Genomic DNA, 23,262 nt, shown 5'->3' with positions numbered 1-23,262 from the left:
GGCTGGGAGTATGATGGGCTCAGGACTCAGATTTGCAGTGTGTGGCTGGTGCAGAAGTGTTGTGGCAGAAGACTGAGGGTGCAGAGGTTTGGGAATGTGAAAGGCTCAGGGCAGGGGGTTCCAGTGTACGATAGGCTCAGATCTAGGGTTGGGAGATGTGGTGGTGCAGGAGTGTTATGATGCTGCGGCCAGATGGGGGTTAGGCCCCAATTGGGGGTTTGTTGGCCAGGCTTCATTTTTAAATAAAATATTACATTAAACAGAAAGGCTGCGTCTAGACTGGTAAGTTTTTCTGCAAAAGCAGTTGCTTTTGCGGAAAAACTTGCCATTTGTTTACAGTGGCTGCTTTGAATTTGTGCAAGAACACTGACGATCTAATGTAAGATTGTCAGTGTTCTTCCACAAATACAATGACTCTCCTGTTCGGGAAAAAGCCCTCTTGCGCAAATGCTTTTGCACAAGAGGGCCAGTGTAGACAGCTGAGAATCGTTTTGCGCCAAAAAAGCCCAGATGGCGAAAATGGCGATTGGGGCTTTCTTGTGCAAAACCATGTCTAGATTGGCACGGACGCTTTTCCGCAAAAAGCGCTGAGAGTTACAAAGTTGCAAAGTTTGACAAAGATACAACGAGTTGCTGTTTAAAACTTTACACCTTATAGTTAGTGTATTTTCAGAAAATGCATGTGTAAAATCAAGTAAGCTCAGCTGGAGGCTTTTTTATGCAACAAGAGCCACCTGCACATTTCAAGTAGAGCTGCTCTTACTACATTTGAAAGGCAGAGCCACAGTGGTCCGGATCTGGCCTGAGCTGGGACTGAAGCAGTCCTGATTCACGCTAGGTCCCAGGCCTACTTCCACTGTGGCTGTGCAGTTTAAATGTAGTAGGAGCCAGGCTGCCTGTACATGCCCTCATTCATCTGAAGAAGTGGGCTGTGTCCACGAAAGCTCATGATACTATCTACATGTTTTGTTAGTCTCTAAGGGTATGTCTACACTACCCCGCTAGTTCAAACTAGCGGGGTAATGTAGGCATACCGCACTTGCAAATGAAGCCCGGGATTTGAATTTCCCGGGCTTCATTTGCATAAGCGGGGAGCCGCCATTTTTAAAACCCTGCTGGTTCGAACCCCGTGCAGCGCGGCTACATGGGGCACGAACTAGGCAGTTCGAACTAGGCTTCCTAGGCTTACTCATGAGGAGTAACGGTAGTTCGAACTAGGAAGCCTAGTTCGAACTGCCTAGTTCGTGCCCCGTGTAGCCGCGCTGCACGGGGTTCGAACCAGCGGGGTTTTAAAAATGGCGGCTCCCCGCTTATGCAAATGAAGCCCAGGAAATTCAAATCCCGGGCTTCATTTGCAAGTGCGGTATGCCTACATTACCCTCCTAGTTCGAACTAGGAGGGTAGTGTAGACATACCCTAAGAGTGTGTCTAGACTACAGGGTTTTGTCAACAAAAGTGGACTTTTGTCGACAAAACTATGCCTTTTATCAACAGAGTTCTGTCGATAGCAGGCATTATTGCATCTACACTGTCCTTTGCGTCCACACTGTTATGTAGACAAAGTGGCTTGCTTTGTTGACAGAACTGGATGTAGTCTAGACGCTCTTTGTCGACAGAAGCTTTGTCGACAGTATCTGTTGACAAAACTTCTGTCGACAAAACCCTGTAGTCTAGACATACCCTAAGGGTATGGCTACACTAGCCACCCTAGTTTGAACTAGGGTGGGTAATGTAGTCATTCGAACTTGCAAATGAAGCCTGGGATTTAAATATCCCGGGCTTCATTGCATGTTCCCGGGCGCCGCCATTTTTAAATGCCCAGTAGCTCCAACTACCTGCCCGCGGCTACACGCGGCACGGGCTAGGTAGTTCAAATTAACACTCTTAATTCGAACTACCGTTACTCCTCATTGCAGGAGGAGTAACGGTAGTTCGAATTAGGAGCTTTAATTCAAACTACCTAGTCCGTGCCGCGTGTAGCCGCAGTCAGTTCGAACTATGGGCATTTAAAAATGGCGCCCGCCCGGAAACATGCAAATGAAGCCTGGGATATTTAAATCCCGGGCTTCATTTGCAAGTTCGAATGCCTACATTAGCCACTCTAGTTCAAACTAGGGTGGCAGTGTAGACATACCCTAAGGGGTTGCAGGACTATTTGTGGTTTTTTAAGTTTTTTCTGTTACAGACTAACACGGCTACCCCTTTGAGACTTCCTCTGAAATGTTTAAGAATTATGAAGCCTCCACTGTGGGGAATGGAAAAAGCTAACTGAAGAATTTCAGATGAACTGCAGCAGGACTGAATCATCAAAGGCCAGGCACCGGAGATAACTTTATAAGAGAGCCCATGGTGAACTCCAGTTGCTACACTGCTCTACCGCAGTCATAGTTTCCCAGATCCTGGGTTAACAGTGGAGAGATTAGATTCAGTCTCAGTGGGGAATGTTTACATTTGGGTGTAATTACAAAGCTGCCAAAATATTGGTCCAAGTTCATACTCATTACTGATTAAAACAAACAAACTGTTCTTTTCATTGACAATGCAAATAGCACTAGAATATAATGGGAGTGACTAATTTAAAAAACAAAATAGCAGACAATTGAAGAACTGTGTTTCCACTTGCATAGTTTGATTAGGAACCAACTTGTCATGGCAAATTCATGTAAAAAAAGTGGTTTGGCCCAAAGAAAAAAAAGGAACTTTATTATACAAACTGCCTCCCTTGTTGCACTTTGTCAGGTGGATAAGCCAAACTCGTGTGAAAAACATATTTCTTCCTTAGGATAATATAGATAGAGAGGGGACTACTGAAAGCTAATGCATTACAGCTCCTCTGGGATTCTGAAGGAAGGCTATTGCATTGCAAAGCAGTAGCCATTCTTTCTCATAACTCTATCAGACAGGAGAGGGAGATCTCATAGAAATACTGCCTATTGCATGTGTCACCAACAGAGTAGCTGGCCTAGCTCACTGCAGCTGCAATGGCATGAAGTGATAATATTGCATCAGTCCCAAAAGATAATTCAGGATGCTTTCATCTAATCATGTTTCTAGAATAACCAGCACTGGAGTACCATAGGACCATGGTGCCACAGTATCTAATCCGGTGATGCGGACATTAAGGAGACATAACAAAATGAGGATTATCTCATGAAGTCATGGTTATCAGTTGTCATTTGGTGCATAAGATGCATGAGATCTGCTTTAATTCTGTGTCCATTTCCAACTGGGTGGGCATAACAAGAGCATCTCTCCCACATACTCTGTCTGGGAAGCTCTTAAAGGCACAGTCCCCAATTACACAAAATTCAAGAACCCTGAAAAGGAACATTCTTGCCGTATTTACAGAAAACGTAATGTTTTCACCACAAAGGTGGTATTCTCCACTAAGGAAAAATAAACTTTTTCAAAGAGGACAATTCCTTTTTATTCTAAGTAATGCCTTGCTGCCAACGTCATGGTGGCAAAAACTGTTTTTCACTGGTGAAAAAGTGCTCTGCCAAAAAGAGAAAAAAGCTGTGAGGTTAAAAAAAATAACAGTGACTTTAGGAATGGTGAAATGTCCTGGATACTAGAAATGCTACCAACAGCACAAGCATAGCATGGCAGGCAGAATGCAAAGCATCCCCATGCTGGTCTACCAGCGTGTCATTATACTGAATTAGAAAGCCCCCTCCACAGGTTTAGCTGAGAGTGGCGATTGGTCTCTGTGCCTCTTTTTCTCTCAGTTGATGATACCAGCAGAGGGGCGTATGTGTACGTATGGGCAATTAGTCCAAGATCCTGTAAGGTAGTTAGATGCTTAATGCCCACTGAAATCAATGAAGATATGGGCCTTGGTTCCCATTTTGGTAGGAAGGGGTTTCTTGTGGCAACCCCTCCATTAGGAATGATAGTGAACCACCAACTCATTTCTGTATTAGGACACCAAGTACAGATGACACTTACTTTACGATTCACCATCATGCACAATTTGGCCTCATTTGATGGGGATAATGAATCTCAATGCAAATTTACAGACACACGTTTTTGGTTGGGTATAAATCAATGTGTTCACAACAAGCAATTCAAGATGCTAATAATGAGTGTTTTGTACAACTCTGCTTGTTACAATACTGCCAAATGTGGCTGCTGTGTTTGACCGCTTAGCCCAGCTGAGGCTTAAGATGTGATCTACTTCAGCCACTGGAGTATGGTGGATAGAGTGAGAGAAGAGGAAAGTGTGCGAAATCTGCTGGTACCAGGATAATGTATAATCCCACACTCCCAACAAAAGCAATGTTTTAGTGATAAACAGGCTCAATACAGTACACAAATACCTATCAAAAAGCAAATTGCAAGCCACGTGGAACATTTTCAACTCCACTCTTCTATTTTATTTGCTAAAATGTCAATCCCATCCCATTCCCATCAAAAGTTGAGTTTGATGGCACCGGGCACTGCTAAAGCTGCTTAGAGTTTGTGAGTGTCATATGAGAAGAATCTGTTTTCTTTTTACACTGAACAAAGATGTTTATTGTAATACAGTTTCTCGCTCTCTCTCTTTTTGCTTCACTGCAGAGCTTGTGCTAGACCCTCTTCTAGCTACACACTTTAAACAAACAATACCCATCTTCTCCAAGGTATCCACAGAGTTCTTCTATGAGGCTGATTGTGACCCAAGAGCTGTGGGTTTCAGTCCCTAACCCATTGTAGGCTCCCAGTGTGCCCATGGGCAAGTTACTTATGGCTTGACCTACACAATATTTTTGGTGCTTATGTCTAAATTTAAATTCCCCAAACTCCTGCTCAGCTGCTTTCTAACTCTCAAAGGGTATGTCTACACTAGCTTGTTAATTCGAGCTAGGTAGGCAAATGAGGCGACCGGAGTTGCAAATGAAGCCCGGGATATTTAAATCCCGGGTTTCATTTGCAACTCTGGTTGCCTCATTTGCCTACCTAGCTCGAATTAATGAGGTAGTGTAGACATACCCAGAGTGTCAAAATTCCTGGGTGCCTAAACTCCTGCTAGTAAAGTCCCTCGTCCCCAGTGTTTAAATTTCTGCCAGTAGGTGGTGCCCAAGTGCTGAAATCTGGGGGTATATGTCCACACTGCCATCGCGTTCTTCCGAAAGTAAATTGAAAGAACAGAGGGGTTTTTCCTGAGTTGGTAATCCTCTTTCTATGAGAAAGACGTCTTTTTCCGAAAGAGCTCTTTCGGAAAAAGGCATGTGTGGATGGGGAAGAGGGAGTTCTTTTAAAAGAAGAGGAAAGAGGACAAAGCACAAGTGCCCTGGTGGCCACTCTGTCCATAGTAATCACAGCTTAAATGTGAGATAGCGTCCATTCAGACTATCTTTTGGAAGAATTTTTTCGGAAGATCTCTTCTGAAAAAAGGTTCTTCCGAAAGAAGCCTGCAGTCTAGACATAGCCTGAGAACTCAGCTCATGATTAAGCCAACAGCAGGAATGGGCAATAATTTTTGATGGCCGGAGGGGAGAAGGAGGGGAGCACTCCAAAATTTTAGTAAGTGGTCAAGGGCTACACTTTTCTATGGAGGGCATGCCATGTCTGGGATGGACGCTGGATGCAAAAGGGAGCTTGGGGTAGGGGACAGGGATACAAGGGAGGGTGTGGGGTCTGAGAGGGAGTTTGGGGGAAGGCGGCAGTTCGCAGTGCACGAAGCTTCCCCCTACCCCCAGCACAGAAAGACAGATGGAGCAGCCAGCTGCTCTGAGCCCTGAGGCTGCTCCGTGCCTATGGATCCCATGGGGTGGGCCATGGGACAGATTGAAAGGCTTGGTGGGCTGGATTCGGCCCCCCCAGGCCGTATTTTGCCCAACCCTGGCCAACAGGATCCGCAAGCTAACTATTGTCTTGCCTGCTGGATTGGACCATGCACAAAAGATACTGGTGGAGGAGGTGGTTGTCCCTTGGAACCTTTTAGCCCAGGGGGTAGTGTACTCATCCAGCCTGTGGGAGAGCCAGATTCTAATCCCCATTTTGCCTGATGGGGAGCAACAATTGGCATGGAGGGCTTCCCCCTACCCAGATGAGCGCCGTAACCTCTGGGCGATGGAGTAGTCTGGGCTGGGTCTCGCCATCTCTTACAGCTGTTCCATGTTGTATACATAATGAAACAGTCACTGGGCCAGAGAGAGAGAGAAAGCAAGAAAAAGAATGACTGCTGCTCAGTAATTCGTGCCCTCATCTGCAATGTCGGAGAGCCAACTTCAAGTCTCTGGTCCACAGGCTGTAGCACTGAGGAGACTTTCTCCCTCATAGTCTAGTAGTTCCCTATTAACTTAGGGCTTTGATCTTGGGGCTCCAAGTGGCCTGACTACTGAGTTCTTTGTGTTGGAACCTAGAACCAAAATATCATTCACTTGCTCATGGGAGGATTTTTGTTTGTTTGTTTTGAGTTGGGAGTCAAGAATTCTCAGGAACCTTTTCTGGGGGGAAATCTTTGGAAGTTTCACAGAGTCAAAGGGCCAAAAGGGGCAAATTGGACTATGTAGTTTGATCTGCTATATAGACTAGGCCCATATAGTTCAACCCACTGAGCCCCATAACTTGTGTTTGACTAATGCATTTCTTCCCGAAAAGCACCTAGTCTTGATGTGAAGACATTAAGAGGTGGTGAATCCACCGCTTCCCTTGGTAGTTTGGGTCAAAGGTTAATCATGTTCATTGTTAAAATGTGTGCCTTATTTCTAATTTCCATTTGCCTGTCTTCAGCTTCCAGCTCTGGTTGTTGTTATGCCTTCCTGACCTACTTTTAAAAAGACCTTTACTACTGTTTTTTTCTCTCGCTGAGGATACTTACACTAAAATCAAGTCACTTCTCAATCTTCAGATTGAGCTTGTTAAGTCTTGCACTGTAAGGCATTTTTTTTACTCCTCAAATTATTTGTATGGCTCTTCTTTTCATCTTTCCATTTTTTCGAGATTTCTAAATGTGGACAACAAAAATTTTCACAGTGGGGCCTCGCAATCCCTTGTATAAAGGAAAAACTACCTGTTTACTTCTACTGCCTTCTTTATAGATCCAAGGATTGCACTGACCATTTTTTAGGTCACAGTATCACACTGGGCACTTATGTTTCGATACTTGACCATTTTGATTCCTAAATTATTTTTAGAGTCCCCGCTTTCCAAGCTACAGTCTCCCAATCTATGTATATGGGCTACATACCTTCCTCCTAGATCTATAACTTCACATTTGGTTGTATTAGAAGACATTGCATATGAATGGGCCCGATTTGTGAAACAATCCACATTGCTCTATTATCTTTTGCAGCCTCTGCAGTGTAAGCATTTTTGTTTCAGCTAGAATGTTAACAATTCCACTCACCAGGTCAACCCAAGAGAGTCTGAAAAACAGTCCAAAGTCCTGACCATTGTATGGTCCCTCAGCCCAGATAATCATTCCTTCAATCTATGCCAAATATAAACAAACACTCCTGCTGGCTCTTAGAGCTTTGATGCTGCCTAACATCCACTCCCATTGGCAGCTGGATTTTTAGCCATGTTCTCAAAGCTGTAAAATTATGCTTATTGTATTATTTTTTAAACCGAAGCTCTGTATAGTAACAACCCAAATTATCGCTACTTAGATCCTGTAACCAACCCAATTCCACAAAGCCACCAAAGACTGGGAGAATTCCATGGAAGTAATACATTTGCTGAGTCAGTATTTAACTAATCTCCATAACAAGGATTAATCATTAATTTGTCTGCAAATACCTGAAATATAATGCAACAATGAGTAAATTGCCCTGTTACTTCAGGACTCATAAACTGTCTGAAAACCTGACTGGGGAAGGGGGGTGGGGAGGGAGAGGGGAATGTCAAGCAAGGGAAATGTCTTTTTCCTCCTGCTATTACTGAATTTCCCCTGAAAATGGATGTAACTACTATTTCCTCAGTGATGTTGGCAGCTCAGCGTTACTACCTGCTATGGTGTTCCCAGTCCCATTCACTCTGGTATATTGAAGGGTAAGTCGATAAGGGGAAATGCTATTTCAGAACCAAAAATAGAGACAGGCCGCTGCAAAATGCAATGGAGCTCATTGATCTGAAGGGGCTTCTTAAGACTCGGTGCAGCTGGGTAAACAATAATTGGCTCAAGTTAACTGACCTGGTATAAGGATGTTGTTCATCACTTTTCCCAGACAGATTGTGAGTTCTCTAAACACAGATCCCATTACCAGGATCAGGCGAGGAGCAGCTGGCATTTCTTGGCTTTCTCCTGCCACTGAGTACAAAGAGCCAGGATGAATAGTTATTAGTTATATTTATAACAATGCCCCACAAATTGCACATGGCTCTTTGCAGATTTGTAGGGCCTAGTTCTAAGGGAATTCCATGGTGGTATAAAGCCTTATGGAGCTGGCTCTCTGCCATCTGATCTGCAACCCCTGGCATCCCAATATAGGCTGGCAGAAGTGGGTAGAGCTAAAGCACATGCTTCTCTGCCAGATCCCAACAGGTGAAGCTGTCCCTAGGGGATCGTGAAGCTCTAGTAGCTTACAGCAACCTGGAACCTTCTCTAAAGCGCGCTGGGGCTAGAGAGGACGGGTGGCTTAGAGTCTCTTCTACACCAATACACCATGGGTCTTTGTTTCACCTTCAGCATGGCTGGGCCTCACATGCTGGCCCATCATCACCTTTGCCAAGGGCTGGACTTAAGGTAAATGGCACCTGGGGTGAACTTGTATTTTAACAGCCCTGAGTCCCATGGATGCAGAGCTCCCCCTTCCCACGTTTGCCCTGGACCCTCTGGGTGTGCCCTGGCTCCTGTGGGCTCCTCACCCTCCCTCACTCTAACTCCTGCTCTCCCCCGTGCCCCACCCCTTACCTTGAACCCCTACACTGTGCTTCTGCACCCGTAATCCCCGCACTCCCATCCTGAGCCCATGTGGGGAAATGGATATGGATGCACAGAGCAGCTGGCATGGCTGCTTGGTGCCCCCTTGAATGCTGTTTCCTCACTTTCCCAGGGGGCCATGAGGGGAGAAGCGAGGAGCAATCCCAAATGCTCCATGCACCCTAACCCTAACCCCCTCCTGGCCTGCATAAGGAGAGGGCACAAGAGCAGCAGCTTCTGATGCTTCTCAACACAGCCCAGGTAGGTTGCTGTGGTTGCTCCTCACTTCTCCCTCACAGCCCCCTCAGGGGCATAGAGGAACATGTGTCTCTGCTTGCCCACCATCCATGTTCCTCTGCTGGGGGGAAGCAGGGAGGGCCCCCCACGGAGCAACAGTTTCAGGCCCCATATTAGCAGTGCTCCCCTTTGCCCTGCAGTACGGTGCCCCCTTAGCCACCAGGTGAACTGGATGGCCACCGAGTAGCCCATGTCTAAGGTTGGCCCTGCCTTTGTCTTTAAGATCTAGCAAGCTAATTTGGGATATGACGTGCTAAATGGGGGTAACAAAGGGAAGGAGGGGAACTGGGGAAAGAGAGAGAGAAAGTTACAGCAATGGCGATTCAGTGGGTTAATGTATCTTGGCAGCTCAGTCCATTTCCCAAAAATAATTGTTATTGGGGTCAACTCACTTTTTGTGGTGCAGAAGAGGGTGTCAAGGAGAGACTTGAATATGAGGAGGAGCGTGGCTTGACAGGCCACATTTGGGTAGAGGGTTTCATGCTTCATGTGCATGGTGGGGAAACAAGGATGACGCTGGAGATGGCTGGGAGGTCATCCAGGTTGGTAACACTGGCTGAACAGAGTGTGATGGGACATATCATAATGGTCCCTTTTGGCCTTAAAGACCTATGACTCTCTGTGGCCAGAGATTGTGTACAGGAGGGATGGGGTACTGATAAATCATGGGCTGTGGGCTGAGGCAATCTAGCTGGGGAATGGGGAGAAGTGCCCAGAAGAGCACAGGAAAAAAAGCAACAGAAAAGCAAAGATACCCTGAAAAAAATGTGCATTTCTTAGAATATTTTAACTAGGGGATTGTGATTTCTCTCTGGGTTGGAGCTTTTCTTAGTCTCTCTTTCTTCTTTCCTTTATTTTATGTGGCTCTTCCCTCAGCACGTGAACCATGGGATAAACAGGGTGGACATTATTTTCTCTGCCTACCCTGGACCAGCTTCTCGCTGAGCTTAATAAGAAGCCCTGGGATCTCTCACAGGGGAGGTCAAATTAACTGAAAGTGAACTCCCCACTTTGTTGTGGCAGCTGAATTCCACTCTGGGTGGAATGATAAAAAAACAAAGTTGAGTAAGGAGGAATGAATAAACTGATGTGTAGGGGAGAGAAAAGAATCGAAAACACTATTGCCCAAAGCTCAGGGTACATTTTATCACACTGGTTAGATCATTCAACAGCAACAAAAACCATCGTAGAATACTGGCTTAGTGAATAGTGCAACAGCTGCCAGGACACAAAATCTGAACGAATTAAAAATATATGCACTCGTTAGCCAGGAGGGATTTGCAGTGTGCTCCATGGCATGGTGTTGTTTATCATGGAGATAAAAAGAACCCCATGCAGCATCTGTTCTATCTGAACCTGCTCAGAAATTGGGCTAGGCTGGATTTTTACAGAGTTAGACAAATACAAGAGCCAAGCACTTCTTTTAAACCCCAACAGCCCTTCCAGGTAAGATGGAGATTCTTCTGCAAATGCCTTCTCCTGGGGTTATTTGTTGTAATTGCTTATTGAGTGTTGTATAGTATCACAAGTCTCATGCTTCTTGGTGCTTTACGAAACCAAGAATGAACGCAGAAATGCCTAAAAATTCAGTTCTTCTCTGTGATCCACTGTAAGGGAGTCAATTGTTTTCCCCAGACACATTTTACATGTACACATTAAAACAATAAACCAAGACGTGCCCATTCTGTACACTCAGCAGCATTACTCATGCTGGCATTACTCTGGTCCATCCTCAACCGGGTCTAGAGTCTGTTACCATCACTGCTTGGGTTGTGTCTAATTTCATATTAGGAGCTCTTTTGGAAGGGGCTGGGTCTTTCTGTGTTGTGTGTGAAGCGCTTAGCACACCTCTAAGTGCTGCAACATAAGTGAAGAATAAGAATGTACCTACCAGCCTGGATACTGAAAATTCTACCAGTCCTGCATCTGAGGAAGGCTTTTCTAATGCGAACTGTTTGCCTATGCTGCAGTCAGCACGCCTTGCAGCAATTGCAGCACATCTAGCTAGATCAAAGTACGCTTGAGTAAAATTGCTGTAGGCTGGGCAATGGTTGCGCCAAGTATGTGGAAGGGTGGGTGTGGCTTCCTGGCTGTTGTTACTTGAACTAGCCAGTGTTATTCCATGTTGTTCATTTGTGTGATGGGACATCCCACTCAGGAGGGAGGGCAATTTAAAGCACCGAAAACTTTCCATCCGTGACTCTGAATCTGTCACCTTTTTTCCCCCATTCCTGTCTTTGGGGAGCTAATGCTACTAAAGAGCCATTCAATAAGCACTGATGCAACACTTACGTTCGTTCATCTTGGCACAGGCCACCAGCTAGTGGTCGCAGACCATCCTCATCGGAGAAAGAAGCGGTTCCTCAGACTAAAAACAAGGGAAGGGAGGAGAAAAAAAGTGAGGGAAACTCCAGCAGTTGTCTTTACTACACTGCCACATGCAGATGACGTTTACTTTAATGGCACTTCATTACAACAACTTGCACAAGCAGCACTGCCTACCCTTTGCCAGAAGATGTCTCACTGTACTCAGGAGACAGACATTTACCTAGATGCTTAAAATGCCAAGCGTTAATGGAGTATCCCAGTGTTCAATAAGCAATAGAACCTGGTGTTCTTTCTTCTTATCTCCAGCATAAAGAACAGCTTGCACTAGGTCTGTTTCAGGCCTCCTCTCCAGTGTACCTGAACAGGTACTTAGTCAAAATTCAGAACATGCAAGGCACTGCATTCAGCCATATTGAGTGGAAATCCATCAACTTCACAAAGAAACTTGCACAGATCCAAATGGACATCATCTTCCTTTCCAAGTGCAAACAGATGGATATCCTACCTAAGGGTCTAAGGGTGAAAAACCCACTACAATCTACGTCTACATATACACTGGCATGATTTTCCAAAAATGCTTTTAACGGAAAAGTTTTCCGTTAAAAGCATTTTCGGAAAATCGCGTCTAGATTGGCAGGACACTTTTTCACAAAAGCACTTTTTGTGGAAGAGCGTCCGTGGCCAATCTAGACACACTTTTCTGCAAAAAAAGCCCCGATCGCCATTTTCGTGATTGGAGCTTTTTTGCAGAAACTTTGAAGTAGGAATAAGATCCTCTGGAAAAGGGCGCTTTTTCCAGAGGATCGGGGCCAGTGTAGACGCTCTTTTCCGGCTTTTCTAAAAGCCGGAAAAAAGCGGCGGACATTTTTATTTAAATGCCGCGGGGGATATTTAAATCCCCCGCGCATTTCCTTATTGCGATTTCAAAAATTACCATGACCCTTCCGGAAAAGGGGCCAATGTAGACGTAGCCTTACTGTGCAGTTTACACTGGCCCTCTTGCAGAAATGAATTGCGCAAGAGGGCTTTTCCCAAACGGGAGCAGCACAGTATTTCTGGAAGAACACTGACGATCTTACACGAGATCGTCAGTGTTCTTGCGGAAATTCAAACCTCCAGTGTAGACAGCTGGCAAGTTTTTCCGTAAAATCAGATGATTTGGCGGAAAAACTTGCCAGTCTAGAGACAGCCTACATGTATATATTTTTTATCCACTGCCTCTTCTTGCTCCCCACTCCCATTTTTTCCTTTTTCCACTCCCCTCCTTTTCCCATATTTATTTTGGTCCTGGACATCCAACACTCTGGTCATCTGAAAAAGTGGGCTGTGCCCACGAAAGCTCATGATGCCATCTACATGTTTTGTTAGTCTCTAAAGCGCTACAAGACCATTTGTTGTTTATCCTGTTACAGACTAACTCGGCTACCCCCTGAAGCGATAGAAATACAGGGCAGTGCTGCTTGTCCTGGAGCTCCAGCAGCCGTACCCAGAACAATGAGCCCCACCATCCATTTCCTGATTGACCCCTGCCTGAGTCTTAAAGTGACAGGTACCTTTAAAAAATGCAACGAGTCAAAGGTATCTCTGGCATAGCATCGCTGATTTCATAATAACACAGTTTACGCCAAGGATGAAATTGGTCCTAGTAGGTATCATTTCCACTGTGTTTTTAAAGGGTTTTCAGCATTAATAAGTAAAACCACAGCAATCTGATTTCACACTTGTCATTGCCCAGACTGTCAGACCTAAGGAACTGCATTATAAGAAGCCTTATAGAATGCTCATGTAAGGGTATTTCATGTCTTATCTGCAAAGGGAGGCTGGATAACTTGCATTTCAGAGATGATTATATATGCTACTAGGCTTACTGATTCTCTCTGCTATTCAAAATACACTGGACATCAGTAAATGCTCCAAACACTCCTAGGTGGGCATAAGAGTATTCATTTGAATCTGAGTTTAGTAGTGGCATATACTGGATCCAAACTATTTCATGTGTATTTTTTTAAATACCAAATTAGAAACATTCCATTATTCATATTTTCAACACACCACCAAGTAAAACATAGGAATTTTTAAGTTTTTTAAGGAATTTTGCCTGGGGTCTTTGGTTTTAAATCCAAACTCTGAAAGGTTTGAACCTGACACTGATGGAAAAGGAAGAACAAAATTCCAGTGAGCTGCTGGTATCTGGAATCTGAATTAGTGGAGCAACCGATTAGTGGATCAGTTCTGAGGTTACAGTGCAGTAAGCTCCACTTTTGTTTCCACCAAGGTGCATATTTTGATAGTTCTAGTGAAGCCGAGAGTTTTGCAATATTTAGGTTTATTTAGGGTTATGAATCTTAGTTGTTTAGTTTACTTTTAAAAATCATCCTGTGATACAGGAACTTCATAGATTGTTTTGATTAAAACCAGTCCTGTGAAGGGCAGGAATATACAGACAATGCTCATCTGACATACATCGACATACCATTCTCAAGTCAGACATAAGTTGTTCTTTGCAAGGATTGCTTTTAAAGAGAGGCCAAACCCATGACTGGTGTCAATGTAGCAACTACAATCAAGTTGCACTATGGATAAGTTTGATCTAGTTCACCTGCAACAGTAAAAAGAGAACTTTCTGTAACAATCTGTCATCAGCCAGGACTTAAAGTTAAACCTGTAATTGTTAGTTAGTTATTTTGTTCAGCCATCCTGGAGAGGGTAAGAAGAGGTCCTATTCTATGACTGAGGCTCCTCGACTTTATGGTAATACTGCTAATAATAATATTCAGAGGTCTGCCATTTTGGCTATGCAGTAGTGTTTGTTTGACCCTTTTTTTAAAAAGTATGATTCTTTCAAAATATTTAAAGAATGAAATACGTTTGGTCAAAGAATTCTGGAATTGAATTGATGGGACAACATTATTTGAAAGGTTAACACAACCCAATCTGTAAAAGATGTAAATGTTTTACTTTGAAATATGACACGGATGCTTTGTTCACAAAACTACAGTACATCATCCCTAGGGGATCCCTTTATCATCCCCTAAGTACAGTAATATATATATATATATATATATATATATATATCAGTCTTAACAAATGAATAGAGGGGCTGTTCTTTGAATGTGTACAATGATCCAGGCAAGCCAGAGCCAATTTTCTGTTTTGCTGCTTATAAAAGTTGAGGAGAGTGGGAATTAGAATAAGAATTTTCTTACCTTATAGCTACACAGTTGGCCCTGAATAAATCCTCTATTAAAGTGATTTCTACTATATGATGATCCAATACTGCAAAACCAACCCTTCCTCTGAAAACTTCTGAGATTAAGGGCCTGATGTGACTAACTCTGCAGCTGCCAATTTTCTTCCACAATTTGAGCTGAGGAAGTGGGTCTGGCCCACGAAAGCTCATCACCTAATAAACCATCTGGTTAGTCTTTAAAGTGCTGCATAGTCCTGTCTTTTGTTTCAGCAAAACCAGACTAACACGGCTACATCTCTATTACTGTCCCACTGAGTTCAGTATCAGAGGGGTAGCCGTGTTAGTCTGAATCTGCAAAAGCGGCAAGGAGTCCTGTGGCACCTTATAGACTAGCTGAAGTGTAGGAGCATAAGCTTTCGTGGGCAAAGACCCATCTGATGAAGTGGGTCTTTGCCCACGAAAGCTTATGCTCCTACACTTCAGTTAGTCTATAAGGTGCCACAGGACTCCTCGCCACTGAGTTCAGTGAGCTAGACCAGGGAGCCCCATGAATAACAGTTTCCAAGACCAGGCCCTAGGTAAACGCAAAGTCATAAAGGGCTCAATTGTGCATGCCTTGCACACTCTCATGTCACACTGAGGCAAATGAAGTGTGCTGGGATTGGAGCCCAAGAGTAGGAAGGTTTTAATGCTTGGTACCATCAAGGCAATTCAGATTCCATGTTTGTTCCTGCACAGCTACAGTTACAGTAACTTGACTCAACTCACAAATATCACTCTCACAACACCTTCTAGAGCCGTGGTCACCAACCAATAGATCGCGATCTACCGGTAGATCTCAGGGGCTCCAAGAGTAGCTCTTGAGCCCTCTCTGAACTGCGCACCTGCGCAGTGCATTTACATTAGATTTCCTCATGTAATGTAGGCGGAGCTTCAAGGAAGGGGCGGGGCAGTAGATCGTCACCTGTTCTGAGACTTAAAAAGTGATCTTGGGTGTAAAAAGGTTGGAGACCACTGTTCTAGAGCCAGTCTGGCTGACAGTCTGGCAGCAGTTTCATGGTGAAACTTTCCACGTGGGACTTTATAACCGAGGCGTTCAGAAATAGAGCAGTTTAGGGCGAGAACGCAACAAAAGAACTGACCAGGAAAATACTTTTCAAATAAACCTTTCTCAAAAGAGTCCTGTGGCTAAAAGTCCGTTTTGGGAACAGTTTAATCCATTAATGCTGAATTTGGAGCTAAACCATACACGTGAGAGGAAAACAAATGGCTGTGCAGTTAGCCTGGCTCTCAGCTAGAACAGGCTGGCATTTTCCCAATACAAGCATTTTTCACGGGAGAATGCCGGTTGGTGGAAATGTTTCGGTTTTGGTGAATTCCCACTGAAACCTGCCTGGTTTCCTGCCAGCCTGGACTTCCAGGGTACATGGCTGGCTCCGAGACAGCTCTGTCATGTAAACTGCCTGGGGGCTGCGAACCTCTGGGGCTTCCAGGCTTCCTGTCTTGCAGCCAGGAGCTTGGCAGCTCTGGAAACCAAGGCTCTCAGGGCTTCTAGACTCCCTGCCATAGGAAGCTGGTAAAACTGCCTACACGCCCAAGCGACAAAGGCTGGGCCACCAGCAGGGGAAGCTGGGGCTGCAGCGTGGCAGCATTGCTCCCTGGCCACCAGGGAGGGCAAGGCCAAGGTTGCAGCATGCCCAGCCCTCCATGTGGCCAGGAAGGATCAGGCTAGGGGTGAGCAGGGCTTGGCTCCAGGGGTGGGGCCTTGGGCAGAAGGGGCGGAAAGGGTGGGGTTGTGGCTGCTCTTTCTCAGCTGGGCTTTCACCCGCTGTCCATGCTGTCTGTTGTGACAGGGACTTCTCTGATTCCCAGGAGGCCTTTGGGCTGCCCCCAATTCCCTATCTGCCCCTAATTCTGGGCAACTTTTTGAGCTACCTCTGACTTTGGTTTGGAGAGTCCCTCAGCGCTGCATGCAGGGTCCTTGGGAGTTGGGGCTCCATTCCCCTTCCAAAAAACTAAATCAAAACATTTTGATTTTTCCAACAGGGACGTCCTTTTGGAATTTCCCTTCCACTGGAAATTCTGAATGTTGCCCAGCTCACCTCTGGACCTGCCAAGGGCTGAATGTGAGACCCAGTTTTTGACAAATACCCAGCAAGAGGGCTCCACAAAAGCAAACAACCTTGTATGAAATGATTCATTCTGGGAGATTCCTTCCTCTCATGTCGCTCTTCTTTCTGTATCTTCAGTTGCTTTGCTTTTAGCGGGGGCTGTAAATTGTTTGCAATAATAACAAGGAAGGAGAGTTTTGGCCCTGATACTGCAATTCTTTGTGTGTGAACATAGCAATTCACCCATCATGGCAGAAATTACAGAACTGAGACCCAAATTGGTGTGGAACACTAGGAACTTTGGTACAACAACCTGAGTGATGTTCCACAAAATGAGGGACAGCTGAGAGGCGAGTGGCAGTGCAGGGATAACACCAGAAGTCACATGATTCATTAAAAAAGCAACAGCTCTCTTGTCTCTGCAGCAGGGCACTGCTGTGGACCTGGAAATGCTCTTCTGTACTGGTGAGCCGCTAGTTCTGTTATGTTGTAGCCCAGCGTTGGGCCCAGCCCGGCATAGTGAGGGAATACATTGAAGAGTGTGGACTAGGAAGTAGGAAGAATGAAGATCTGTGGTGGTGTGCAAAATCCTGTGCTCTGAGGTGCCCAAGGTTGAAAAAAAGGCCAACTTGGGCAGTTCCAGAAAATTGTTTAGGAAAGTCAGCAAAAGTTGGAGACAAACAGACTGGTACTAGCTGGTTTGTTTAAGTGAAAGGAACCATGATAAGAGATTTTCAAGGCTTTTGGTAAAGTCATATTTGGCATAACAATAAACTTTTCCTTTCCGCTTCCATGTGTGTTTGGCTTGTTTTTTCTTAAAGGAAACAGTTAAGGGAGTGTGGTTGAAGTTTGATTCTAACTATTACTTAACTATCGACTAACTATTACTTCTCCCCCTCCCCAAAGGAACACTTAAGACTCTATAATATGAGTGAAAAACAATGGCAGCCAGGGATTTTGCCTATTAAAACTATTATACATCTAAAGGGAAAAGGAATAAGGGGTTACAAGGGAAAAGGAAGAAGGGGTTAAAATGAAAGCTATATTAAATGCTTAGACTCCTTTTTAAAAAAAGATTTTCAATGACAGTTATTACAATGGAAATCAGCCAGCGATAAACTTGGTACAAAACCCTGGGCACACTGTGTGCTGTAAGGTTACAGTGAATAAGTATCCCATTCACATCTTATTCTTGTTTGGCCCAGAGGCCCCTTTATCAGCAAATCAGTACTCAGAGGGCCAAAAAACCCCGAGGCTGTTATATGTGCATAAATTGTAAACAAAAATGTCATTGAAATCTGTTGGAGGTTTGTTTTTTAAATCTGTTTCCAGTTAGAACCATGCCAAGTGCCTTTAATGCTCATTGTCTTAAAACAGTGGTGTCAATATACTGTTGATGACAAAGCAATATACTCATGATTCAGATCAATCATATAGTAAAATTGCACTTTGGTACTACACATCCCTCTTGAAAAATTCTAGGGAAAAACTGCTGGATTGACAATGAATTACACAATAGATAGGCCTTGAGAGATAGGCCAGGCCAGCTGAGGATGGGGGCTGACTGTGTTCTATTAACTAAGTACTCAGCCGAGTCAAGGCAAAGGACGGCTGATAAAGCAGTATCCTGAGCTCTGACACTCAGAGGTGCTGGCAGGCTGGGTTAATTCTTTGTAAACTGGTCTGTTGCAACCACATGAGAAATGGAGATTAAATTCCAAACCCTCCTAGAAGCTCTTTTGATGGCCAGAGTGTTCCCCTATTTTACCAGAGGTGTGGTAAGTAGCGGTGAAGGGGGTACTGCCTGCTACTGGCCTTGTGCCCTGCTCCCCAGCTGCTGGGTCCCTGCATGAAAGCTGGGGGTGCTTCCCACACTTGTGCCCAGCTACTGGCCTTCCACCCACACACTACTCCTCAACACCTCACCTCACCTGGGGCTTGGATCCTGGTTGCTGGCTCTGTGCTAGGCTCCCTCCCTCACTCCTATGGCCTGCCCCACTCCTAATCCTGCATGCAGGGCTCTGATCTGGGCCCTCTGTCCCACTCCCCAGCCACTGGCACCATGCCCGGGGCCCTGTGCCTGGCTCCCTGCTGTCATGGCTCCACTCTCCAGGCCCTGCCCCCAGCCCCATGGCCAGGGCTCTGCTTTTGGCCACGCACGTTGGTACCAGCTGTTGGTCCCTGCACCGGGCTTTGCTCCTGGTCCAACACCCATCTCCACCTATGGCCTCCTTCTCTTACCCCTGTCCTGGTCCCCCTTTCCAGAGACAGAGCCTGGCTCCCTGCCTCAGCCAGGAGAGGGATAGGGCAGACAGGGAGCTTTCAGTACCCCCTTCCCCCCCTCACTACTCAACATTTTTCAGTATCACCGTATTTTACTAAAAGAGTCAGAGGCCTTGCCTTAGGATTCAGCCCTGGGAAGACAGCGGGAGTTGTGGGTGCTCCATATTTCTCACGTTCAGATCTTAACTTTCCAAAACAGGGCCATTACGTTTCTGTTGGGAGTCAGCAATAAAAGGTCCATTCCAGGCTCACAGAAGGGCTGATTCAGACCGGCACCACGGCTCCCTGTGTGAATAGTAATGATTAGGTTTGGCGGTAGTAGGGGGTCAGCCTGTGTACAGGGGTTTTCCTGTACACAGAGTTCATCCACACTCTGAAAAACAAATCACAAATGTGGCTCTGGAATAGAACTCAAGAGGTCATCTACCCATCCCCCCGCAGCTGAGGGACCTGCCTTTTTAAAATACAGTCTCTTCAAATTAATTATAGACACACCCTGTGGGTGAGATTCTGCATTGGGCCTCTGAGAGCACAGAACTCAAATTCCATGTGTGTGTGTGTGTGTGAGAGAGAGAGAGAGAGAGAGAGAGATACTAAAGTAGTGCTAAGCCACCAGCCCAAGTCTTGTGTTGCTGGCCCTAGACATAACTTCTCAAGTCATGGCTGTGTCTCTGGGCTGCCCTATAATAGTTCACAGTAGTTCCTGGGATCTCTACAGCACTGCTTGCTGTCCTGCCCCTTCAAGTACATGTGCTATGCCGGGGCTTGCAAAGGGTTCTGGCAGTCCCTGCAATGCTTGCATCAGGGAAATCGTCCCTACACCAGATTTACAGATTGTTTCGTCCCCTTTAGCCTGCTCCATCCTTTTCGTGCAGCATAAAGAGCCCAGCCTGTTTGATTCTCCCCACACATGGATTTTTAAGAAACTAGTCAGTGGCTGGTATGTTTAGTGATGCATAAAAACCTCCAGGCGCAGTGTCAGCACCGCCTTTTCTTCCCAGGGTTTGTTGGCTGGTATTATCACTCACGCTTTGCTTTATAGTTGGCACACGGACACGCCTGTCATACCAGCCAGAACTGGCAAGCGCGGCATTCAGGGGAGTGCCGGGTTGTTGCTGAGTTGCCTGCCACAGGAAGTAGAGTGCCCCAAAGGAGGAAGGAAGGAACTGGGAGATGGTGGAGTCATAATACCCCGCCCCCTCCCAGCCCAGCCCTGTCCACCTGCCAGCTGTGATGCCTAGTCATGCTGGGGGGTGGAACGTGCTGTGCTCTCAAGCTGCTATGCTGTGCAGGGAGTTCTGGGACACCGCTCTGCAGCAAAATCTCTTGGGCATTTTCCAAACACTAGTGCATCTTCGTATGGTCTGCAGTGTAGGCCTGGGCTTGAATGGCATGACTTGGCTGTGCATTTTACAAGGTTATGGATCTGCCTGTAGAGAAGAGGAGAGGCTGGAAGGACAACCATGACCTCTGCCCCCATCAGTCCCATTGACATTGCAACATTGAATGCTAATACCAACAGAGCCAATAGTGACTTTGCTGTGGAACCTAAGTAAGGAGTGGCTTCAGGGGCTGTAGCCAGAAGGTGTCACTTGGCATTGCAGCTAGACCAGTGCTGTGCATTAGGTGGGCAAACCAAGTATGGAGCAGTGGCCCCCAGTGTTGTGGCAGAGGCACTGAGCTGCAAAGAACTGCACAGATTGTGGGAGAATCCCTGGCTTTCCAACACGTAAGTAATGGCTGTGGTACATGTGGTGAGAATGCTGCAGGGGAAACTAATGTGAAGGATCAGAGTAATCCTGTAAACCGCCTTTGGGGCTGGGTGTGATTTTCCTGGCTAGAGTACAATCAGCCAGTCACCACAGTGAAGTCTGTATTACAGCCTATTAGTCACACAAGGAATCCATTGAGAGTTATCAGCTACAGATAAACGGCTAATTACCACATTACTTCCAAGGCAAAGTTGCAGACAAAAGCGCCATGAAGGCCGACCCTTCAATTCGGGTGAGTAAAGTGCAGAACTCTACAAAGTTGGGCCAACACAAATCAGCTTGAGCTGACCTAGTTGTGCATGGATATCCGCTTAAAGGTGTCTCCAGCCCATGTAAATGCCTCATTATGCCAACCTAGTAATAGCATTTCCCTGAGTGGTGTTGAGTCACAGTCAATGGATGGTGGTTGATGCAGCCTGAGTGTAGACACTGGTTTGCCTGTGTGGACCCTAAGGCTACGTCTACACTGTGGCAGATTTTCAGATGAGGAAATGCAAATGGAGCGCTCATTTGCAAATCTCTCATTCTCATTTGCATATTATTTTCTGATCCTTTTTGCAGAAGAGGTTTTTGCGATAAAAAGCCCTGTGTAGACGGGGCCATTTGTCGGAAAACCCTGTTTTGCGCAAGATCCTGTAAACCTTATTTTTTGAGGAATATTGTTTTCTGCCTCTGGCCTCTCAACCTCATGATTATTTATGCTTACTTGTCTTCCAAACAAGAAGCTGAGATTTTGAAGTTCTCTGTTAAACTGTGAAATGCTCCTGTTGTTGAATGGTGCTCATTAAGGGTATGTGTACACAGCAAAGTTATTTTGGAATAATGACCACTATTCTGAAATAACTTTGCGAGTGTCTACGCAGCCAAACCGCTATTTTGAAATTATTTCAAAATCGCAGACGGCTTATTTCAAGTTCTGTAAACCTGATTCTATAAGGAATCGCTCCTATTCCAAAGTAGGTATTTTGGAATAGGCGTTGTGTAGACAGGAAATAGGGGCTAAGTCGAAATAGGGGGCCTCCAGCCCTTCCCAGGGTGCCCTGCTGGCCGCTCTGGCCACATACAGGAAAACTCTATTCCCCACTCCCTTTCCTGGAGCCCTTAAAGCTGCAAACTCTGCAGGCAGGTTTGTGGCTCGCTGCGGGCCTGACAACTCTGAGCCACCCTGCAGCTGCCACTGACTGCATTTCGGCCCAACATGAGCCAGACAGATGGTGCCAGCCAGCCCTCCACTGCTCCCCGGGAGCATTCAGCCAGCTTCCCCCACCCCCTTTACCCTAGGGAAGCCCATTCCCTCCTTCCACCTGCCTCCTGGGACAATAGCTCAAGAATGCCATACCTGCATGAGCAGGGCCCCACTGTCTATCTCCCCACACTGAACTGGTTCCCCACAGATCGGTAGCTGTCCAGCATAGGGAGTTTCCAGAGGGTGATGGCGACACGCTTCTAGAGGGGGATGACGGGCCTCATGTGCGTGTCCCATCACCTCAGGGCAGGAGCGAGCCACTCACAGAGCTCGAGGAAGGTGCCCTTCTTCATTTGAAAGTTCTGGAGCCTCCCCAGTGCTCCAAAACAACGTGGTCCCACCAGTCTGCACTGGTGTCCAGATGCCAGATATGGTGGGGCACAGCGGCCAAACCATGGCGGGAGGTATCCAGATCCTGTAGCTGCTCCTCCATATACCCGAGGAGGGTCTCCAAGAAGCCTTGGGGGTTGGGTTCCAGCAGAGCCTGGGAGGCAGCCTGAAGAAAGTGCGGCATGACTTTCAGCAAAAGCTCCAAGAGCTGAAGAATACCCGGAGCCAGCTCCCTCAGACAGGTAGGCAAGCAAGCAGGGAAACCTGAAAAATGACTGTCCAGGGGAGTCCCTTTAGGCATGAGCCTCAGATAGCCTCAAGCAGCAGCCACACGAGGTAACTACTGACCTGATGCTCTGCCTAAACTGGTTCCGGGTGGCTTTAAATGCGATTCAGCGTCCAATCAGTGTGGACACGCTATTTCAATATTGCTTAGCGCTATTTTGAAATGCATTTAGTGTGTATCTGTGCTATTTTGAAATAAACTATTCCGGAATATCTCTTCTGGAATAGCATACTCTGAAATAACGCTGCTGTGTAGACATAGAGTAAGTGAATTAATAGTGCAAATGTTTGAAAACTGGTCAGATCAATAACTCATCAAATGTAAAAGAGAGTCAATCAGCAGTTATAAGATGGTCACACAATTTGGTGACTTCAAATCCTTGGAACTAGCTAGAGGAAACTTGGATGAGGTTGCACTCATTTTAAATGTGTCACCTATACCTTTGTAACTCACCTTAAATAATTAAACATGTTTTCTCAAGAGTTGCTGCAGCTTTCTTCTTCTGTCTGGAAAAAAATTGGTGATTTAAAATTAGGAAGTGTGTGCCCCGGTTCTGTTCCCATCAAGGTCT

At 45.8% G+C, this 23,262-nt stretch overlaps 1 long non-coding RNA gene across 1 annotated transcript; it reads left to right on the top strand.

The window, feature by feature from the left end:
• Positions 1-7,771: 7,771 nt before the first annotated feature.
• LOC142831081 (uncharacterized) lies at positions 7,772-17,565 on the top strand. The gene is made up of 2 exons (XR_012906726.1): positions 7,772-7,977; positions 16,710-17,565. It is a non-coding gene; the product is annotated as an uncharacterized LOC142831081 (long non-coding RNA).
• The last annotated feature ends 5,697 nt before the right edge of the window (positions 17,566-23,262 follow it).

Source organism: Pelodiscus sinensis, chromosome 1 (assembly GCF_049634645.1).
Source record: "Pelodiscus sinensis isolate JC-2024 chromosome 1, ASM4963464v1, whole genome shotgun sequence".
In the NCBI taxonomy this organism is placed as follows: Eukaryota; Metazoa; Chordata; order Testudines; family Trionychidae; genus Pelodiscus; species Pelodiscus sinensis.
This window is presented reverse-complemented; position numbering and strand designations above follow the sequence as displayed.